Raw genomic sequence first — 23,473 nt, 5'->3', positions numbered from 1 at the left:
GGGGTTTCTCCATGTTGGTCAGGCTGGTCTCGAACTCCTGACCTCAGGTGATTCGCCCGCTTCGGCCTCCTAAAGTGCTGGGATTAGAGGCGTGAGCCACTGTGCCTGGCCTCAAAAAACTGTTTTTACAATCCTCCTTCCCTAGTTACTGTTTCCCCCTGACCCCATACCAGAAAGTGGAATAAATCATACTCTTTTGTATTCCCATTCCTTTGTGTAGTTCCCTTTCCCTGGAACACCCTTTCTCCCTATCCTTCCTCTCTGCCCTCCCACAAAACACAGCATAGTGATGGAAAGCTGTAAGTACCACATATACAGTCGTCCCTCAGTATCTATGGGGCACTGATTCCAGGAACCCCCTTAGAAACCAAGATTCATGCATGCTCAAGTACCTGATATAAAACGCCATAGTTTTTGCATATAACCTATGCACTTCCTCCTGTACACTTTAAATCATCACTAGATTACTTATAAAGCCTAATACAATGTAAATGCTATGCAAATGTAATGTAAACATGATGTAAATGTAAACACAATATAAATGTAAGTTGTTATACCATATTGTTGAGCAAGTAATGACAAAATGAAGAAGTCCGTGCATATTCAGTGCAGAGGTAACCATTTGGTATTATTTTTCCTGAATATTTTTGATCCATGGTTGGTTGAATTCACAGATGTGCGAACCAGATATGGAGGGCAGACTGTACTTTCTTCGATACTTCATTCCCATTTCACTTGTCCTATTGATCCTCCTCCAGCTCCCTCAGATGGACTTACTTTTCTTTCCATTTGTTCTTTCTAATCCCACTTACCCTGGGCGTGATAATTCTGCATATGGTTGCCTCTGCAGCTCTATTGTAAGTTCTTTAGCTGTAGGAACTGCTATCATTTGAATGTACGTGCCTCCAAAATTCATGTTGGAACTCAAACCCCAAGATGATGGTATTAAGAGCTGGGCCTTTAGGAGTTGATTAGGCCGTGAAGGCTCTGCCCTTATGAATGGGGTTAATGCCCAAAGAGGCTTCAGAGAATGCCACGCCCTTCCATTTCTTCTGCCACGTGAGGACACAACAATAAAGTGTCATCTTGGAAACAGAGGCCTCTCACTAGACACTGAATCCACGGGTGTCATGATCTTGGATTTCTCAGCTTCCAGAACTGTGAGAAATAAATATTTATTATTTATAAATCACCCAATCACAAGTATTTTGTTGTAGCAGCACAAACAGACTAAGACAGAAATCTTGTCTTGTTCAAGAGTTTGGATGAATGAATGGAGGCTCAAACAAGCAAAGGAACAGACAAATGATTAACACGTGAGTTTGTTGGGATTGCTTAGGGTGTGTGTTAGTGGACAATGATGTTAGAACTGAGCATGGACCTGTGACTGTGGCAGAGGCTGGCTAGATGCTCACCAGAATCTCGGCATTTTGACCTCTGGGGCTGGATAATTCTTTATTGTGGGAAGACCGTCCTGTGCAGTGTGGGATGTTTAGTAGCATCCCTGGATTCTACTCACTAGGTGTCAGTTGTCCCAGTTCAATCAAAGATGTCTCCAGATATTGCCAGATGTCCCCTAGGGGATAAAATTGTCCCTAGTTGACAATCACTCTACTATACCACTTTCTGTACCTAGGTGGGGCCACGTGACTGGTTCTGACCAATGGGATGTATATGGAAATGAGAGACAGTTCAGAGTGGGATACCTTTTCTACCCTCGTTTCTTTCTAATCTGCTGGTCAGTTTCCAGGGTCCAGGGGAGAAGTCTGAAGTCCTAGGATATGACAGAAGGAACCTGGGTTCCTAAGAGACCTTGTGGAGCAGATCCTCCCGTGCCAAGTGTCATTGGAATACACGGTGAAGAAGACAGTAAACCATTACTGCATTTGGCCACTCAGATTTGGGGGTGTTCATTTTGGCAGTCTACTGTCTGACCTTCCCTGACATTTGGGACGAAGGAACCTTGCTGAAGCAGCCATGCCAGTGAGTAAAAATAGAGATTCCAAACACAAAAAATGGGACAGATTTTGTTTGTTTTTTTCTTGTGCAGCATCAGCCTTATTGCTATAATTCTTGTAATTTCTATATTTTATCAGAAAATGAGATGATGATAAAATTTGTTATTCCTACCACTCTAATAATGTTGACGTGTGATTAACAAGCAGCTTTGAGCTGTAAATACTTTTAGTAGAAAGTAATAAAACCTCAAGTGTACTGGCAGTTTTCATTTCACTGTGTATGTATATGTATCTGCAACACAAGTTCAAGTTGAGATATTTGCGGCAATTTATGTATAATGCATTTTAACATTTTTTTTGGGAACAGTGACAGATGTGGTTACCCTGCAGTCACAGCTGTTTCCCACACCATTAATAAATACATCACTATATGATATGGCAGTCTTTGAAATGGACTCTTATATGCTTAGTCCAGCTGAATGCCATGGATTAGTGTCCTGTAAAATGCTGGACCTGAGAACTTGCTTATCAGACTAAATTCAGTGCACCATTCTAAATTTATTCTGCCGCAATCAATTGTATGTGTCATTGTGTCTACGCAGAACCCCTGACCAAAATACGTAAGTCAAATGGTTTCATTTGGTGCCCATCTGGATGACAACAGCCGAGTTGTTTGTGGGAGACAATGGCTATTTGTGGATGAGTCTTTCGGTGGCTGGAAGCTCTGTGTTTGGTTCAGTGGTCTGTGTGCCTGCTCTATTTGCACAGGATTCAATCCTTTGTACAAAGAGCAACCCCAGTTGAGTTTCACCATACCTGTCAGTCAAAATCCCTATCTCCAGGGAATATAGCAAATCTGGCTTGAGGATACAATGGTCAAGTCCCTTTTTCTAGTAAATACCCTGCTAGGCGTCTTAACTTCCAAATATCTGAGTCTAGTGTTTTGTTCCACCATATAAAGCGTTTGCACAATAATTAGCATAAGACTGACACTTATGCCATGAATCGTGTGCCAGGCTCTAAGGGTTTTGCTACAGTACGTGCATACTCCTCACAGCAATCCTAAGGGGAGAGTAGACAGTACTATTAATATCTCTATTATGTGGGTGAGGAAATTGAAGCACAGAGAGCTTAAACGACTTGCTTGAGGTCACAAAGCAAGTAAAAGCCAGAGCTGGGATTAGAACCCATGCAGGATGTCTCCAGCATTGATGCTGTAAGCCCCTGCAGTGTGCTGCCTCAGCCTTGTCTTTCTGTTAAGGAGATGTGCTTTCTCTGCGATCTCTTGTATTTTCATGACTTCGACTAACATCTGTATATGATGCTTAAAAAGAGTTGTTGATATTATTGCTTAATTTTTGTGTGGGCTGAGTGTACTTTCTCAACTGCATTGTCAGCTGATGCTCTTGTATCTTCCCTAACTCTTGGCATAATGCTTCCATGTTAGAAAGTAGTTCATTAGCATGTTGATTTGGTTATTTTTATACCAAGATGCTCCTTTAGGAGGTTACCCTGCAGGAGTAAGAACATGTGTACAAAGGGATGCAAATGCCAGGTGGTATGGGAATGAAATGGTAGTGGAATTCGAAGGATTCAGAATGCTTTCACAAAAGATGTAGTATTTGACAATGACCGTGAAGGGTAGGTAGTAATTGTCTGGACACGTGGCAGTGAGGAATGGCATTGGTGACAGCATGGGGATAGGTGACTCCTGTCTTCCAGACAGTGAGTAATGCTTTATGACTGGGACTGGGAGTATGGGAGTATGAGAGTAGGAATAGTATGAAAAAAGATTGGAAAGGTTGGTGGGAGGGGGACTTAGGGATTTATTTGCCAGGAAGCCATTGATGGTTTGGGGACTGGAGGAGGATGTGGTCATAAAGCTATGTTTTTAGAAGCTTAATCAGACAGTCATCAATATGGATTGGAACAGGAAGGAACAAAGGTGGGTAGACCATGGAGGTGGGTGGGGGAGGTCCAGAGATGTAGTGAAGACCTGAACCCTTGGAGAGGGTGGCAGGAATGGGAGTGTGAATGAATGCAAGAGACGTTTCAGAGACAGAACTAATAGTAGTTTGGAGATTAACTGAATGAGTGATGAGACATACACAGGTTTTCAAATCTGAGGTATTGGGTGAATAATGGTAACAAATATAAAATTGCAGGGAAAAAAACAGATTTGGGAGAAATTAAGAGTTTGCTTTAGAAACAGCATTGAGTGGACAGGTCAGAACTGTACCTTTGTGGGTAATCCACGCCCAAATGGTCATTATGAACGTGAGGCTTAAACACCTTGCCATCAGGGAGACAAGAGCTGACCAGGCATAGGTCTGAAGGATTGTAGGAACGAAGAAAAAAAATGTGTTTTCTGGAACAGAGGACACTTGCATGCACTGACAATTAAATTATATGTCTTATTTAAAGTTAAGATGTAGCTTAACTTATATTTATTATTCCCAAATTGGTTATGATTTCAACTGGATTTAAAATACTGAAAATATTTTACAGACTGTGCTTAAGGACTGTTCCATATAGTACCCTGTCTGGAATATTGGGAATCTGGTTGGCAGATCCCTTCTCATACAAATTGGTTAACTCATTAGCCTCCAGATGTTACCCAAGTTGTTGCCTCATTTAGAATGCCTGCCTTCCCTTTCTTCCTCTATCCTTCTATTCAAACCCTAACTCTTCCTTCAATACCCTGTTCAGATCCCATCTCTGAATCCCTGATTCCGACTGGAAATGGCCTTTGCTGCCTGCAACATCTTGCAGACCATGACATATCACTGGGGATGGCCAGGTGCTGGCCAGTGATTCAGGCGGGTCTTTGAGGGCTGGACTTATCTTATTCATCTTTGCATCTCAAGAATCTTACTTATTTTTTTCACCAGGTCAGCATAAAAAGTGTTTAAGGTCTGTACCCAATAAAGCTAAACTTCATCTAAATTGTAAAAAAGCCCAGGTGAGATAAAATACACTGTGGAAGTGACTTTAATATCCTGAAAACACAAGAGCTAAGAACTAGACTGGGATTAGATACCCCACTATGCTTAGCCCTAAACCCAAGTAGTTAAATTAACAAAACTATTCACCAGAGAACTACAAGCAACAGCTTACACCTACTTGGCGGTGCTTTATATCCTTCTAGAGGAGCCTGTTCTATAATCGATAAACCCCGATATACCTCACCATCTCTTGCCACTCAGCCTATATACCGCCAGCTTCAGCAAACCCTAAAAAGGCCTGAAAGTAGCCATGAGAACTGTTATGTCTCTCACTAGTTCTGCCTTCTTAAGGACTGTGGTGATCTAATGCTTTTTAAAATAGTCCCACACTTTTTTGAATATGATTTCTTCGGTGGTCCTGGTTGGTTGATTGAGGGCTCTTTCATCAAGAAACGTTCTTGCCACTCTGTGCATGCTAACTGCACTTTGGTAGCTGAATCCTGTGTCTGTAATCAGAAATACAATATGTTGGCTATCACCAATGTCTAGGTTTATATTTGTCTGCTCTTCGAAAGACACTGACTACCTTGATGGATTCTTCTCTTTGGTCTGTTCATGCGCTGTTAAACTGCGGCAGCGAGGAAGTAATATTAGGGGAAATTATTATGTCATTTTGCCTTTGGTTTTACCTAAGATGTCAGGGTAGCTTTTCAGGGACTGAAGTACACTCAAGCCCAAACAAGTAAAGTAGTAGTAAAGTATAAAATTAGTTTTTGTATTTCTAAAATTAAATTAATTAGACAAAGTACACTTATTATGGTATGAAGAATGATCATGAATAAGCAGAATGAAACTATGCTCATTAAGATAGATTAGGAAAATACTTTAGAGGATGCAAGGGGTTTACTGTTCGTTTTATGAGATTTGTTTACTAATAAAATTTCATCTCCATCAGCCTCAACAAACTCCCAGTAATTAGTACTGATTAGCTAAGATCTGTTACCCTGGGCTTGGACCGTTTCATTTTCTCAGAAAACAAGTCCACTTTCCTTGGGTTGTGGGGAAAGAAGTTTTATTTCCTCAGAAAATATGTCGGGTAAATTGATGTTCATAACGGACTTTTGAATAATTGGAGTTTACAAATGGTGGTGGTAACCCCACTGCTGTAGGATGTGAGGCCTGCCCGTGTTTAAGAATGGAGACTGAGGCTGGGCATGGTGGCTCACACCTGTAATCCCAGCACTTTGGGCGGCCGAGTGGGTGGATCACCTGAGGTCAGAAGTTCAAGACCAGCCTGGCCAACATGGTGAAACCCTGTCTCTACTAGAAATACAAAAATTAGCCAGGCGTGGTGACTTGCCTGTAATCCCAGCTACTTGGGAGGCTGAGGCAGGAGAATCACTTGAACCCAGGAGTTGGAGGTTGCGGTGAGTCGAGATCTCGCCATTGCACCCCAGCCTGGGCAACAAGAGCGAAACTCCATCTCAAAAAACAAGCAAGAAAAAGAAAGGAGATTGCAAAATTTTGAGTACAATTTTAAATATTAAATATCTCTGATATTTGTACTTGTGTAAGTTAAAAAATTACTAAATACTTGGCAATAACTAACTTTTAAGCATTTTGTGAAACGCTACAGAAGTTACCCAATTTCATTCTCCTAATAATTTAGGAGTAGGGTCTGTCTTTGCCCTGTGTTTTTTGATGGGCAGACAGAAAGCACAGTGAACTTTAGTAGCTTGCTCAAGATTGTGTTAGCAAGTGGCAGAACCAGAACAGAACCCCAAATCTGGTAAGTAGAAGCATTGATATGTTGTAGTCCATTAAAATATGTTAATCTTTCAAAATTTTGCTGTAAGTTATTGAAAAGTACCAACAAAAGGAAGCTATTATCAGAAACAAAATAAACTAATAATAAACATCTTTAGAGTAATTATTTACTCACTACAAAAATGAGCATGGTATTAAAAATGAAATACTACAAATTTTAAGAGTTTTAATTTCAGTCATGGTGTGCTATAGTAATAATATAGTTGTAATATCTTATTGTGGCTATTTTGTTTCTATACCAGAAATTCATCAGGAAATTATAGCACAACAAATAGCTGTGAAAATCATGATGGTAGTAATTATATCAATGACATAGTTGTGGAAGAAGAAAATAATGAGGTTATTTTGAGGGAAGTCCACTACAGTAGAATAGCAAATGCTTTTCAAATGTAGAACAAGCCAGAAGGGAAAGAGACCTAACTTTGGGTTTATAATGTATCATGAAAATGGGGGATTGGGAGCAGGGGGTGGTTTCAGGAATACTTTGGCGATTAAAAATTGGACTGTAAGGAGTTAATTTGGGATTTTTAACCAGACATTTTCAAGGTTGTTAGCAATAGTTTTGGCTCTGATAGTAAACTTTTTAAACAAGCATTGTTAGTCTCTAGCTTGTTGCTCTAGGAAGTTTCCACCTGTAGGACTGGAAGGAACTTCAACCATCAGGTTTGCTACCTGATGTGGTTTGGATCTACGTCCCCACCCAAATCTCATGTTTAATTGTAACCCCCAGTGTTGGAGGTGGGGCCTGGTGAAAGGTGATTGGATCATGGGGGTAGATCCTTCATGATGGTTTAGCACTATCCTTTTGGTGCTGTTCTCCTGTTCTCACGAGACCTGGTTGTTTAAAAGTTATAGCACCTCCCCCACCCTTGATCCTGCCATGTAAGACGCCTATTCCCACTTTGCCTTCCACTGTGTTTGTAAGTTTCCTGAGGCCTACCCAGAGCCGAGCAGATGCCAGCATCATGCTTCTGGGACAGCCTGTGGAACCGTGAGCTAATTAAGCCTCTTTTCTTTATAAATTACCCAGTCTGAAGTATTTCTTTATAGCAATGTGAGAACTGACCCATATACTGCCCTTAATGTAGGGTCCTTTCTTGGAGGCTCCTCACAAGAGGTTTTAGTTGTTACCATGAAGATATGTATCTGTCGGAGGCTTACTACCTCCTAAGTAAATTGCTCTGATTTTATAGTTGGAAGACCTGAGACTAAAAGAGGTAATTCGATAGACCAAGGGCTCTGCAGCTCCGAGGTGGACCATGAATTGTCCCTGCCGGAACAAGCCAGGCTGTTCATGCTCCGAAGCCCAGTCTTACCTTCTGAAGGTTTGGCATCGGGATACCATGAACCCCTGCCATACAATCCCGCAATCTGCAGAGTAGCCTGGTTTTACCACTAGAGATTCATTTCTCAATGATGTGGTGAAAACAGCATGAATTTTGTTCATTTGGTCAGCTGAGGGCAATAACCCTTCTGTTTATTTTCAGCCCTGTGATCCTAAGTAAATTACTCAGCCTTGCTGAGCCTCTCTGTTCTGGTTTAAGGTGAGACCAGCAGTACCTATCTCGAGAGGTCATGGAGATGATGAATCCTGGTTATTGATGTGGTGGAGCACTTGCAAGGTATCTGGTGCTGTTTTCAGTATTGTATATGTGTTACCTAATTCTCAGAACAGTAGTCTAAGGTGGGAATCCAGAGGCAGGCCCAGAGGAATAAAATGATGTGTCTGAGTCCAGAAGCTGGTAGGTGGACAATTCAGTGTGAATCAATTCCCTTCTGTTTTTTTTTTTTGATGGTGGGGTGTGGGGCGGTTCACTGTCTGTGAGTCCTGTCCTAAACTGACAGTGTCCTTGTGGAGGTAACACGCACACACTTCCGAGAGGTTGTAGTAGCCAATGATTTCAATCGAAGCCTAAGGTAATAGCCTCTAACAGAAAATACAAATGCTTCTAGTAAATTCTAATAGCCTCTCTGGGAAGCAGGTGCAGGGCCTTGGGATGCCATTATCAGGATGGGGTTGGGGTAGTCTGATGGAGGGAATGTGGAAAAGACTAAGGTGGCCCATTATCTAGACAGCTGGGCTGAACTGATTTGGGGCTGGAATCATGGGTGTGATGTGTGCGATGGGTTAGGAGTCAGGTGGGTGTCGGAGGTCGAGAAGGAGTTAGGGGAACAGAGAGAAACAGGGATGCTCAGTTTCCCCTGGACTCTTTTGCCTGAACTGGACCTGGCTCCTTATGTGGGTTTAGCTTCCTTTCTTTTTGGGCCCAAAGAAGGGAGGTCCATAAACCATAGTAGGAAAATAAGACCTTGATCCTTTTTCTTTCTTGGTTAACCTTGAAAGAACTCCCCTTCTCCCTGCATCCTAAAAAGGGAGAGGAAGAATGCCCTGATGGAAAACCTACAGGGGGTAGCTTTCAGAGTTCATGCTTGGCCAAAAGGCAAACAGCATAGCAGGCTTTGGAACCACAGAGTCGGCAGGGATTTGAAGTCTTCTCTCGAGGGACAGCAAGCTAGGGGGTAATGTGACAGGCGTGGTCTCCCCTTTCTTCCTGGGGTGGAAGAAAACCAGAGCAGGGGAGAGCCCAGAGTAAGAAAATACCACGTGGGAGATGAGGCCAGGAAATGCATCAGACATGAAGATTTCCAAGCCTGTGCGTATTTGCAGTAATCAATCCCACCCTCATAGGCTGGGATCAGGAGAGCCTGTTTCTCTTTGGAGTGCAGAGGCCACGTCACAGCTGCAATGGGATTTGGCCACCAAAAGCTCCCTGCTGTGTTTTCCACACCCCCACCCCAACACAGCTTCTTTATAATCCTAAAAGCAGGATATTCGTGATACCTGATGTGGGTGCAGGAACGTAATATTTCCAAGTTTTCAAATTATTTCTTTCCAAGAGAGTGTGAGGTGTAGAAGAAATGGAAATACTTTTTTTATGGTATAACAAGTTGTATGGTGACTTGCCTGTCTTTTCCTTCATGGATAGAAATCAGAGTCAACAAGCCCAAGTTAAAAGCCTCTATCAAGAAATACAAATGCTTCTAGCAAATGCTAGTGACACTGTTTCTCTCATGGTTTCCTGTTCAAGGTACATTTGCTTATAAACTTTCTGATTTTCCTTTACATCATTGTTGTGCCAAGTTCATGGATGCATGAAAGCTGAGGAAGTTGGTGGGTAGGTGACTTGTCTGAGTTTATGAAGATGATAAGCTTCCAGGTGTGTGGATATGTGTGCATGTGTGTATGTGAATGTGTGTGTGTCCACTCAATTATATGAGTTTTCCTTTTCATTCATTTACTGGACACTCATTTATTTTGAAGTTCCTTCTAAAACCTATACTTATTCTAATGATGTGTGGTGTCTTCCCGGCACCCTGCAGGATCAGCTAAGTTCTTGATGCCAAACTTTGCTGCATCCTTTATTGAAGGTGTGGGTATAAAGTAAACCCAAACAAATGGGAATAACACAAAAGTTTGTGTTCCTTTATCAAGTGGGTCTCCGGGTGTTCGCCTTTAGTGCTGTCTGTAGTGGGGTGACAGGGCATTCCACATTGAGTTCTTTTTCAGTAACAGAATCTCTTTTCAGGTGCAGGAGACAGTACCTCCAGGACCCACGTTTATTTGGAAGTAGGGGTTGTTTTTATGTATCCTAAAAGATGAATCTTGGAGACCAGTTTTTCTGAACACTTGAGTTGCTTGGAAGTATGACTGGAAGAAGGCCTCTGACAACTTTTTACCCCACCTGGTGATTTTGTGGAGTTAGCAGTTGAAATTTGAGGATAGACATTCCCTATTTCTTTGCATTTTACTAATTAGGGTTTTGTGGTCAGTGAAATGATTAAGACTGGGCTTTCCTTTAGCTCATCCTACTTAAAGAGACATGGTGAACTTAGGAAGTTTTATATAACAAATGAGATTACCTCTGAGATGTTAGAATATTCTCAGAATCTTTTCTGATAACCTCAAATGCTTACGAAAAATGTGTGTTCTTACAAATGATGAATGCTTTTTGGTTACTCTAATCATGAAACTGGGAACCCTAAGAACCTCAAGTATGGGCGATTTATTGTCCATTTGATTTTAGGTCATCTATGAAGATGTGTGGATACCGCTGGTCTTTTCGCACTGTTGCTTTGTGATGCCTGCTCCTGACTTGACTACACGCTCCACTGCTCTGTCTTTCTGCCACATAACTACAAGGCACGCTACTGATTTATGCTTTTCATTCATTTCCTGGACATTCATTTACTTTGAAGTTCCTTCTAAAACCTGTACTTTTGTTTTTTGAGACGGAGTCTTGCTTTTGTTGCCCAGGCTGGAGTGCAATGACGCGATCTCGGCTCACTGCAACCTCCGCCTCCCGGGTTCATGTGATTCTCCTGCCTCAGCCTCCTGAGTAGCTGGGATTACAGGCACCCACCACAACGCCCGGCTAATTTTTTTATTTTTAGTAGAGATGGGATTTCACCACGTTGGCCAGGCTGGTCTCAAACTTTTGGGTAATCTACCCGCCTCGGCCTCCCAAAGTGCTGGGATTATGGGCGTGAGCCACTGCTCCCGGCCTAAAGCCTGTACTTATTCTAATGACCTCGGTGGCTTCCCAGTGCCCTGCAGGATCAGCTGAGAGGTGGCTGGGCTGGGTTTACCTCTGTCCTGTGGTCTCTGAACTGATACTGAGCAGTGTAGCGGCTCTTGAGACTTGGAATAAGCTGGGAGGAAAAGAGAAATATTGGGACAAATTTTTAACATGCTTTTAAACATCCCTGAAACATAACACAGATATATGCTGTAGGTTTACAGCAACCCCTGAAGGCCAACCTCTACAGTGGGCAGCTTGTTCTGAATGCCTGTGCTGGCTGCGAGGAAAATGGGGAGAGGAGCCAGGAAAAGCCCAGCTGCCCACATTACCGTGAATCTCCTCGTACTGCTTTGTAAGTGAGGAGCTGGGGTATCTGAATTGCCCCTAGGAGGCTCGTTAAGTTCTAAGAAGGTGAGCAAAATTGATTTAATATATTATTTGTGTTAGCTAGCATATTCATTTAAGGTTAAATTTGCATAATAGTAAAGTTGTATTTTTACATGCGTTTTGTGTATTTTTATAGTACAGTGGGGGTTCCTTATAGAATTAGTGTGCTCTGGACATTTGTGGCCATTTTATAGGACTTAGGAGCAGTATTTTACATTTTAAATGATTACTGTGAATCCAGTTGTTATTTTTATTTTTCCTGCTGCATTGCTGGTAATATCTAGGTTTATCCGATGCTGAGTTTATAGTCAGAAATGTATCCCAGGATGGTGAGGCCAGCGATGTGGAGAGTTCAGCCTGATTTACATATGGTTCACCCTGGGTTGGGGGTTGCCATACAGTTTCATCAATAGTGGGTGCTCTCCCTCCTTAAAATTAAAAAAAATAAAAAACAGAACATCCAAACTCCTTTCAAATATCTCTTTGACCCTGCTCCCCCTCCTCCCAGGAAACAGCTGTAAAAACCAGACCAAGCTGACGATTCAGTTTGTCATCTTTTTTTTTTTTGAGATGGCGTCTCGCTCTGTCGCCCAGGCTGGAGTGCAATGGCGCAATCTCCGCTCACTGCAACCTCTGCCTCCCGGGTTCAAGTGATTCTGCTGCCTCAGCCTCCCGAGTAGCTGGGACTGCAGGAGCACACCACCATACCCAACTAATTTTTTGTATTTTTAGTAGAGATGGGGTCTCGCCATGTTGGCCAGGCTGGTCTTGAACGCCTGATCTCAAGTGATCCACCCGCCTCCCAAAGTGTTGGGATTACAGGTGTGAGTCACGGTGCCCAGTCACCAATCTCTTTGTATTTGTCATGCATGGGTGACTCTTGAGTTCCCACCTCTTACTGATTTAAAATCTGCCACAGGCTTTCTTCCTACTTCAGCTGGTGAGATTCTAGGTGTTCTCCCCTCTGTTGATTGCAATGTTTGATGTTTGGTGAGAAAAAAAATTCCTGATGTGCAGTGTTTAATAAGGCCACATAAGCCCCTTCCCATCCCTCCACCCCTGCTTATAAGGGATCTGACAGTCATTTTGGGACAAGCCCCTAAGTCTGTTTTTTTGTGTTGTTTTGCTTTTTAAACTTTCACTGATGATTTGCTTTAATGCATTCTTTGGTGCCAAAGGTATGGGCCGTCTTGTCACATGCTGCTCAGTGGTGGGGACAGTGGGCAACTAGGGGAAAGCCAGAGCCGCTGCTTTGAGGTCATACCCCCAGTATCACCGCCAATGTTGGGAGAAAGTAGTGAACGGTTGATGAAGGGATGAATGTGGCACTGTAGGAGCACACAGCAGGGAGAGGAGACATGGAGGAGCACAGGGAATACCATGTGCAAGTAACTGATGGAGATAGAGGGCAGATGGAGGGCAGGGGTCAGATGAGGCTGGTAACATAGCCAAGTCACCAAAGGACACAGAGACCCTGCTGGGGTGTGTGTCCTCACTCTTGGTACTAAGGAGCCATGGGATGGCATGATCAGGTGGCTCAAAGCACAGAAATGTGGGCCGAGAGTGTGGGTGTGAATCTTGGCCTCGTAGATCCTCACTCTATAGCTTGGGGGACTGTTTGAACATCTTTGCTGCCAGCTCTAAGTCTGTAATAAGACAATGAGGGTGACTTCCTCAAGTTGTCCTGAGGATAAAGGAATCCCCGTGTATAAGGCACCTGGTGGGGAATAGCTGTCCATGGGGCTGCCTGGGCCCAACTTGCTGTCTAGAAGCAGTAGATTGGATGGTTGGCATTGGGGAGAGATGGGAGGCAGGGAGAACCTAGTTTGCAGGGCTTTGTGATGATCTGGGCAGTGGTTACCAGAGGGGATGGGGCCCTGTGCCACTCAGCCCTCCAAATTCCCTTGGAGGTGGGAGTATGTGGCGAGGAATATTCCTGCCTGTTTCTCCACTCAGCCATAAGAGTGAACCCAGGCAGTGCGAGGAACAGACCTGAGAGAAATTTTAGGAGGCAGAATAACCAGGGCTTGATGAAATTTAGGAAGCCTTATATCATCTGTTGGACAACAGGGTAACTCTAGTGCCTGATTGTTCTAACAGGGAGATATGTAATTGACACTCAGCTGACTAGCCTTCCTTGCAGACTAAAAGAAAACAGGCATTTTAAAAAATGGTTTTAAGCAGATTTTTTGTAGGTTTCTTTGGGGATTGGGACAGCTTTCATGGGAATATTTGCCTGCAACTTAAAGTGAGTTTCCTTAGAAGTCCATTGGGCTCTACGTCTAAACTCTAATGTTCAGAAAATTCTTTTCTGAGGTACAAAGTATTAGTCTATTGTGAAACTCTTTGTGGCAACAGAGACTCTAAGAACTAAATTTCATAACGGAATGGAAGCTGCTAGCAGGGGATTATCTAGTACTCGGGTTTAGGCAATTTGCAAAAACAATTCAGCAAAGTCTATAAAGGCAATGGGGGACAAATAGTATTGCTTTCTTTGTGCTGCCAACCAGGTTTGTCACATGGATTAGTAATTTACACAGGAACAGCCATGAATCACTGCTTAGAGTTTTGCATTTAATTTTATCCTGGAAGCAATTTCCTTTCAAATTCTTGAGCTGTAGTTATTAATGAATTAAACATTATGAAACCCAGAGAACTATTAATTCATTTTGAAATAAGTAGACATTTAAATCTGAAGAAGAAACCTTACATTTTTTCAGTAGTGTTTAATATTTTCAAGCTGACAAAATGTGGCATGGCATTTTGTAGATGTGGTTTCCCCAGAATGATTATTGGTAGGTATCAGAGTATATGTGCCAGACAATTTGGCTGTAGGTTCTACGGGTGTGATGTTGTGATATAATAAGAAACATATATATTTGGTTTTTGTCCTCCATTTCCTGGTACTGAGCTCCTAAAACCCTTGTAATTTCCTGTGTGATAGAGGTGACAGGAATATCTTTTGTTTTTCATCATAAACTCCTTTTTTTTTTTTTTTTTTGAGATGGAGTTTCGCTCTTGTTGCCCAAGCTGAAGTGCAGTGGTGCGAGCTCGGCTCACTGCAACCTCCGCCTCCTGGGTTCAAGTGATTCTCCTGCCTCAGTCTCCTGAGTAGCTAGGATTACAGGCACGTGCCACCACACCCGGCTAATTTTTTGTGTTTTTAGTAGAAACAGGGTTTCACCACCTTAGCCGGGCTGGTCTCAGACCTCAGGTGATCCACTCATTTTGGCAGGCATGAGCCACCGTGCCCAACCATAAACTCCTTTCAACCGTACCTTAGCTTATGCTAATATGGTGACTCTTGGTGGGCTCTTAGCTGGCCTCAGAGTGCCAGTTGGTTGCCAGAGGAACCAACCCTGTGATTAGAGGGTTGTGACTTTCAGCCTCATCCCAGACCTCCTGGTAGGGAAGAAGGGCTGAAGACGGAGTTAATCCAGAGTGGCCAATAATTTAATTGACCATGTCTACACAATGGAGCCTCCATCAAACCCCTAAGTGATGGGGTTCTGGGAGGTGAACACTTGGAGGAGCTGGGGGAGGGTGACGCCTTCTACGAGGTCATGGAAACTCTGTGCACCCAACTTGGCCCTATGTATTTCTTCCATTTGGCTGATCTGAGTTGTATCCATTATCATAAACTGTTCCTGAGTTCTGCCAGCCATTCTCACAGAGTTCTGCTAGCCATTCTCACAAGTTATTAAACCGGAGAGGGGGTAGTGAGAAACCCCATTGATAGCCAGTCAGTCAGAAGCACAGGAGGCCTGGGACTTACACTTGGTGTCTGAAATGGGGGCAGACTTGTGGGGCTGAGCCCCTGACCTGTGGGGTCTGTGCTGACTCCGGGTAGTTAGGGTCACAATGGAATTGAATTGCGGGACACCCGATTGGTGTTGGAGAGTTGGAGACTTGGTTGTTGAGGTGGAAGACACCCATGTGTTTGTCAGAAATGTTCTATGGGTAGAAACAGACTGTGGCTATAAGGGGCAGGAAAGAGAAGTCAGGTTCTCTTGATGACCAATGACTGGGTGTTTTTCAGAAAGAGAAAGATTAAAATATATGGAAAAGGCAGCTGATTAGAGTGGGAGCTCCCCACCCAAGTTCCTTATCATCAGTGCTGCTCAGCTCAACCCTTTCAGTCCTGTTCTTATCTTGGACACCTGCCACTCTGCCCTGGCTCTGCCTTCCTTACTCTTGTCAGGTGTTGCTTCGGGGAAAAGATTTGTCCAGTCATCAGATGTCCTTGGACATCAGTGTGTAATGCACCCACCGCTCAAGCACTGTTTGAAGCCCAGCATCAGGAAAACGTTCTTTGTACGGCCTGCTAGTTGAGGACAGGCCATACAGTTAGACAGGATCGCTTGAAGATTTGGAAGCACAAAATGAGACAGGATGCAAAAGCTGAAGACTTGGCTTTTCCAGCCTGGAAAATGTGCTTAGTTTTTTTCCTCAAAGATATTAAATACTTCATGTAAAAAGTCAGTAGGAGAATCTACAGATTGTGTCTGCAGTGATGTTACCTGAACAACTGAAAAAAGTCAGGGGACTACTTTTTTTTTTTTTTTTTGAGACAGAGTCTCACTCTGTCACTAGGCTGGAGTGCGGTGGCACCATCTCTGCTCACTGCAACCTCTGCCTCCCAGGTTCAAGTGATTCTCCTGAGTCAGCCTCCTGAATAGCTGGGACTACAGGTGCCCACCACCATACCCGGCTAATTTTTTGTATTTTTAGTAGAGATGGGATTTCACCGTGCTAGCCAGGATGGTCTTGATCTCCTGACCTACGGATCTGCCTGTCTTGGGCTCCCAAATGCTGGGATTACAGGTGTGAGCCACCGCGCCTGGCCAAGGGACTACTTTTCAAGAGCAGATGTTTTACGGGCAACACATTTGGTTTGTTTTGGACATGGATGGCTTCCAGAACCTTTGGTTAACCTGTCTTCAAAATTTTTGAAAGATAGTATTTTGGGCTGTGTGTAGGGAAAACTCTGTTTTTTTCTTTGTTCTCACACGACAACAATCATGAGCACACAACTAGACACTAGCTGAGTATCCTCTAATTCAGTTCCGACACTAGCTGAGTATCCTCTAATTCAGTTCCAACACTGTCTACCCAGTGATAGTGTCAGATCCCACTGGTTAAGGGGTTCAGTCCCCAAGACCGCCCCTACCCACACACCAGTGATAAGTCTGGGCCTCTCTGGAACTTTTGGCCCATGAGCTTCAAGTTGGGGTCCCCAGAACCCCCACTTTGGCTTTGATGAATTTGCTGGAGTGGCTCACAGAACTTGGTGAAACCCTTACTTGTGTTTACTGGTTTATTGTAAAAGATACTGCAAAGGATACAGATGAAGAGACTGTGGGATGAGGGATGCGGGACAGGGTGTGGAGCTTCTATGCCCTCCCTGGGTGCCACCCTCCAGGAACCTCAGCGTGTTTGGAGACTCCTTGAACCCTGTCCACTGGTTTTTAAAGGAAGCTTCATGATGTCAGCATTCCTTCCTCCAGGGCACAGAGTGGGACCCCCTCACTGGAGGGTCTTAAGACCCTCCATCAGAAAGACAGTAGTGTTCTGCCCTGGGACAGGTGAAAGGGAGGCAGAAGGTCAGAGGCCCGCCCCTGAGACCACACATACCCAGCATTATAACAAAAAACGATAACAAGGGCTATGGAAGTCATGAGCCAGGAACCATAGAGGAAAGCCAGTACGTATCATAACACCACAGACGGTTTCTTACCCTTCCCTGCTACCTTTTGAAAAGCCTCTTGCTCTTACTTCACCTCTTGCTCTTGCTTTGTCAGCTGAAGTTCTTCTCAGGATGGTCATCTCCTCTCTGGGCAGTCTCTGAGCCCATCTGAGCCTTAGTTTCCTCGTGTGTGAAATGGGAATGAGAATTTTTGCCTCCTTCTCTGCCATGCACATTGTCGTGAAGATTAAATGAGATGATAGACATGAAAGTACTGCATCTAGTGCCTTTCTGTAAGCATATGAAGCAGAGAGGAAATAGGGGCGTCAGGATGGAGGAGGCAGGGCTTTGTATTAACATGTAAATAGGGAGAAAAAAGCCTCAATTCCTACCTTTTCCCACTCATGGTCCTTCCCCAACTTAGTACCTGAATTAGATAGAAGGTCCAGCTTCTTCTGGGAAGGAAGTTTCTTCTGAGGGCCTCAGGGCGTTGTCTTCGTTTTTCCAATTTAACCAAGCCACTGCTGTAAAAGGTGTTCCTTAGTGGTATAGTTTGGAGGTCTGACCCCTCCAAATCTCATGTTGAAATTTAATGCCCGGTGTTAGAGGTGGGGGCCTAATAGGAGGTGTTTAGGTCACAGGGACAGATGCCTTGTGAGTAGATGAATGCTCTGTGGGTTGGGGAGTGGGTTCTCACTCTGTTAGTTTCCATGAGGGCTGGTTGTTACAAAGTGCCTGCCTCCTCACCCTTGCTTCCTCTCCGGCCATGCGAGCTCTGCACATGCCAGCTTCCCTTCGCCCGCTGCCCAAGTGGAAGCGGCTTGAGGCCCTCGCCAAATGCCCAGTCTTGAACCTTCTGACCAATGGAACTGTGAGCTACATAAACCTGTTTTCTTTATAAATTACCCAGCCTCATGTATTCCTATCTAGCAACACTAAAAGGACAAAGACACTAAGCGTAACATGTACAGTCATGGCTCACTTGATGACAGGGATATATTTTTAGAAATGCATCTTTGGGTGATTTTGTTATGTGAACATTATGGAGTGAGTATGCTTACACAAGCCTAGGTGGTGTAGCCTAGTACACATGTAGGCTATACAGTACAGCCATTGCTCCAAGACCACAAACCTGTATAGCATATTATTATACCGAATACTGCAAGCAGTTGTAACACACACAGTATTTGTTTATGCAAGCATGGAAGAGATACAATAAAAATATGGTATAAAAGATGAAAAAGGTACATCTGTGTAGGACGCTTAGCATGAATGGAGCTTGCAGGACTGGAAGTTGCTCTGAGTGAGTCAGGATGTGAGTGGATGTGAAGGCCTAGGACATTACTGTGCACTCCTGTAGACTTTACAAACACAGTACACTTAGACTACACTCAATTTATAAAAAATAGTTTTCTTCCATAATAATCTTAGCTTACTGTAACTTTTTAACTTTATAAACATCTGAATTTTGTTTAGCTTTTTGACTCTTTGGTAATAACACTTAGTTTAAATTACAAATATTATACAACTGTACCAAAATATTTTTCTTTATATCCTTCTTCTATAAGCTTTTTTTATTTGTAAAATTAATTTTTTCTTTTACTTTTTAAACATTTTTTGTTAAAAACTAAAATATAAATACACACATTAGCCTAGGGTTACACAGGTTCAGGACTGTCAATATGACTGCCTTCCACCTCCATATCTTCTCCCACTGGAAGGTCTTCAGGGCAAAACCATGCATGGAGCTGTTATTTCCTAGGACAGCAGTGCCTTCTTCTGGATACCTTCTGAACCTCTTGCCTGGGGCATTTTACAGTTAACTTTAAAAAAAAATAGGAGTACACTCTCAAATAATGATAAAAGTATAGTACAATAAATGCAGAAACCAGTAGCATAGTTGTTAATTATCATTATCAAGTATTATGTACGCTACATGATTGTGTGTGCTAGACTTTTATGCAACCGGCAGCATGGTAGGTTTCTTTACACCAGCCTCACCATCAACATGTGAGTAATGCATTGCAATGCAACGATGCTCTGATGGCTGTATCACCAGGCAATAAGAAATTCCAGCTCCATTGTAATCTTATGGGACCAGCATCTTCTATGTGGTCTGTTATTGACCGAAACATTATGTGGTACATGACTGCGTTTTCTCTTTGCTATTTGGTGCTGCTTCTAAATTGGGAGGGTTTTATGATTTCTCAGTTGCTTGCTTCCCCCTTATATGAGTTTTCTAGGGCTGCCTTAAAGTAGGTGGCTTCAAACAACAGAAACTCTGTCACAGTTTTGGAGGCTGGAAGTCCACAGGCATGGTGTCGGCAGGCCCATGCACTTCTGAGACCCATGGGGAGAACCCTTCCTCCCTTCCCTAGCTTCTCATACTATTGGCAGTCCTTGGTATTCCTGGCTTTTGGGTCCTGTCATCACATGGCTGTCTCTCCTTGTGAGTCTTTTCTGTATTGAAGGACACTAGTCATGTTGGATTAAGGGCTAACCCTACTCCAGTATGACCTCATCTTAACTAATGGCATCTGCAGTGACCCAATTTCCAAATAAGACTACATTCTGAGATATTGGGGGTCAGGATTTCTTTTCTTTTTTTTTCTTTGAGACGGAGTCTCTGTTGTCCAGGCTGGAGTGCAGTAGTGTTATCTTGGCTCACTGCAACCTCCACCTCCTGGATTCACGCCATTCTTCTGCTTCAACCTCCTGAGTAGCTGGGATTACAGGCGCCTGCCACCACACCTGGCTAATTTTTGTACATTTAGTAGAGATGGGATTTCACCATGTTGTCCAGTCTGGTGTTGAATTCCTGACCTCAAGTGATCTGCCCACCTCGGCCTCCCAAACTGCTAGGATTGCAGGCATGAGCCACCGTGCCTGGCTTAGGTGTCAGGATTTCAACATCTCTTTCTGGGAGATACAACTCAGCCCATTCCCCTGCCCCACACAGGTGGGTGATGCTCCTTTGCTCTGCAGCCTCCAGGCCCTTCTTTGAGGGCAGCATCTCCTGCTCTGCATGGGAATGAAGCTCCCCAACTCTCCAGAACGCTTAGCCTCGCAATTATGTCTCTGACGCATGTGTTGGGAGCCCTGGGAACACTGTGTGAAAGAGATGTGACGTTTCTGAAGCACGTCAGGTTTGAATTTGCACCGCAAGAGAGCATGCCCTCTCATGCTCTGTTACCTATTTCACTGCAGTCAACTAAGCCTGAAACTGAGGGCCTTTGATGGTACCAGTGGGAAGGACAAAAGTCCTTCCAGTTTAATTTGAAACAATTGGTGTGGTCAGAAGTACTGAGGTGGGAATTTGAGCAAGTGCGTACTCATCCCAGTCTGTGGGGTGGAACAAGTGCACAGTGGCATCTGAATGGTGGTGATGACTTGTAGGCAGCCACCAGCCCTCATTTATAATAGGGGGTCATGGCTGAGGGACATCAGACGGGCCCATGTGGGTTAGAAAGGGCTTCCTTCACCCTCCTGTAATTAGATATTGACATCACCCAGTGCGTAAGAAACATGGAGTTTCCCCAAATATGATTTATACAGTAAGAACAAAGCCAGGGGACCCCAAATTTAGTTTTTGTTTTGTCTCAGGCTTGCTGACCGAACTTAAGCACATTTCCTATTAAAACGGGATCTCCGTTTTTGTGAAAATAGTGAAATTTGCTGCATCATGATGTCTGCAAGGCAATTAGTAGGTTGCTGAATGCAAACTTCTGGCAGACCTCAAGTAAATAGCCAGGGGTGATGATGAGGATGGCCATTCTCCAGCTTCGTCTCCATGGAATACAGAAGTTTTAGGCTGGGACACAGGATTTCAGTAAGAACAAGGCTGACTAGGAATGGGTACTGGGGGAAGTGGAGGGGCTGCAGCAGAGTTGGGGGCCTGGGGCATCCTTCAGGGTGATGGGTTGGGATGTGAAATCTAGGGAGAAGGTATTGGGGAAATATTTCTAGAGGTGGCTGTATCTCAGGGGCAGATTCCTCATCTAGGGTTTACGGTTGCAGGGGAGATAGGTCCAGAGAGCGTGGGGGAGGGAAGGGCTGGCAGGAATCTAACAAGTGTCAGGTTCAAAGAGCTAAGGAATTGAGAAAGCACTCAATGTCACAGAGCTCTGGGCAGGAGGTCACAGCCAAGCCCACAGTCAGCGGGACCTGGGTGGAGTCCCAGAGAGTTATACCAAACTACCTAAATGTCTCTACTAAGTTTAGGGCTGGTCCTGGAAATTGGGGTAGAGGGTTTGCATGTGACTGCAGAGGGGGCTTTCAGAAAGACAGACAATTGTCTTTTTCAGTCTCTGCTGGGGTGGCTCTGCTTCATTATTTAATAGATTATAGCAGAGGAGACCCAAACAGAAAGCTAAACCCATCCCCACTACCTCAGATTGACTAGAGTTGTTTTTTGCTCCTGCTGTTATTGTTTTAGTTGTCTGATTATTTATATAATCACAAGGCAAATGTGTTATTTTGGAAAATGCTCTTGAATGTAGATGTTTATACACTTCCATGACAAATTTACTTTAAATGACTATTGATTAACAGGACTGAGGCTGAAAGGTGTTTTGTGATAGGCTATTATCCGAAACTAGAATGAACAAAGGCCCGTAGTTTCTTTTTTTAATTAATTAATTATTTATTTATTTATTTTTATTACTGGCGAGTCCCCGGAGGATATGGAACTTGTGGGGTCATTTGCTACTTCTGTGCCCCTGTATTGTTTGAACACGGCCATGAGATGGAAGGTGTGGTCATTTAAAGGAAGTAACAGTAGGTTTGAAGAAAAATTATAGCAATAACGACAGACTGTGGGGAACATTCTCTTGCCTATTGCTGTTTGAAGAGAAAAAGCCATTTTTATGGCTTTTGAAAATTTGCTTCATTCTGCCAGGATTCAAACTAGACTATTCTGAGGCCCTAAAGGTTCTAAAGCAATTCCCAGGCAAAATAGTTGGCAGCTTTTAGTATAAAAATTATTTCAGTTTCACCATGAAAATAAAATCATGTGGACACAGTGCGTGGTTCCCAGAGCAGGTATTGAAGATCTAGACTTTTGACATGAATTGACTTTGGACAAATCATTTAATTGCCTTAAGTGTCAGTTTTCTCATCTGCAAGATAGAAAAGTGTCTGCGCTTTCTCCCTGTTACAGTGTTGGGGGTAATGGAGACAGAGCTTGAACCCTGACGTGTAATGCAAGTCAGGGTAGGACTTATCAGCACAAAGTAAAAAGTGAGATTCCTCTCTTTTATGCCTGTTCCCCTGCCTGTATTTTAATTATATTCACTCTAGAGTTTTGATTGAATAATGCTGGTTTCTCCTTGTTTTACTACTTAATTAATTTAAAATGTTGCCCTGGGTAATAGCTCTGTATCTAAATGAGGGCTGTTAGAAGAGGAAGGATTGTGTGTACAGATGCTTGTAAATAATGCTTAGGTGACACTATTGTGATAATTATAGCTTTTTGAAGATGAGCTTTATAGCTAGTCCGCAATTTTCCTGTCTCTTTTTTCCTGGGCTCTCCCACTTCGGGGAGCACATTTGTTACATGGAGCTAGCTGTTCGGGGAACTGAATCCCAAGAGACGTCAGCAGCTCTGTGAATCCACTTTTCATTTTCTGTGCCTAACTTTGCAAATCCTCAGAAGTACAGAAGATTGCTCAACCACCCCTCCCCAAACTCCTCACCTCTAGTAAGGCTGTGGAATGAGTAAGGACAGCAGAAAGAAGGGGTACCAAATCTCCTAAACACTCCAGTTTTCAACTCCCAGGAATAGCCATCCCTGGATCCAAGAGACCTAGAAGTGATGCTGGGTCCTTGGTAGCTAGAAGGGTCCGAGCTATGACCCTTTATGTGGGATTTACATCTCATGACTGTCTTCCCACCCCTCCCATCCTTTCTGTGCCTGTACTCAGGGGACCCTGAGTGCTAGAGCTGGCATGAAAGAAATAGGCGCTGTGGCAGATAAGTCCCCAACAGGCATCTTCGAAATTAACTCTTGGGACCCCCAGCCTTGTAGTGTTCCCAGGAGAGGAACCCATTGTGTATTTCCCCGTGTCGTTTTCCAGCTTATGTGTGTTCTCC

General features: G+C 43.6%; 1 protein-coding gene across 6 annotated transcripts in view; it reads left to right on the top strand.

The window, feature by feature from the left end:
• RNF152 (ring finger protein 152) overlaps positions 1-23,473 on the top strand; it is an 86,419-nt gene that overhangs the window by 14,420 nt on the left and 48,526 nt on the right. The window contains exon 3 of one of the 6 annotated variants that reach the window (XM_033238916.1): positions 11,524-11,721. The exons of 4 other annotated variants lie outside the window; for them this stretch is intronic. The gene's annotated coding sequence lies outside the window, so the exon portion shown is untranslated. Of the gene's footprint in view, positions 1-11,510; positions 11,722-23,473 lie in introns of all 6 variants that reach the window. One more of the 6 variants, XM_033238926.1, reaches the window with a different exon arrangement.

The sequence above is a fragment of the Trachypithecus francoisi genome, unplaced genomic scaffold (assembly GCF_009764315.1).
Source record: "Trachypithecus francoisi isolate TF-2019V2 unplaced genomic scaffold, Tfra_2.0 Contig01474, whole genome shotgun sequence".
Classification (NCBI taxonomy): Eukaryota; Metazoa; Chordata; class Mammalia; order Primates; family Cercopithecidae; genus Trachypithecus; species Trachypithecus francoisi.
This window is presented reverse-complemented; position numbering and strand designations above follow the sequence as displayed.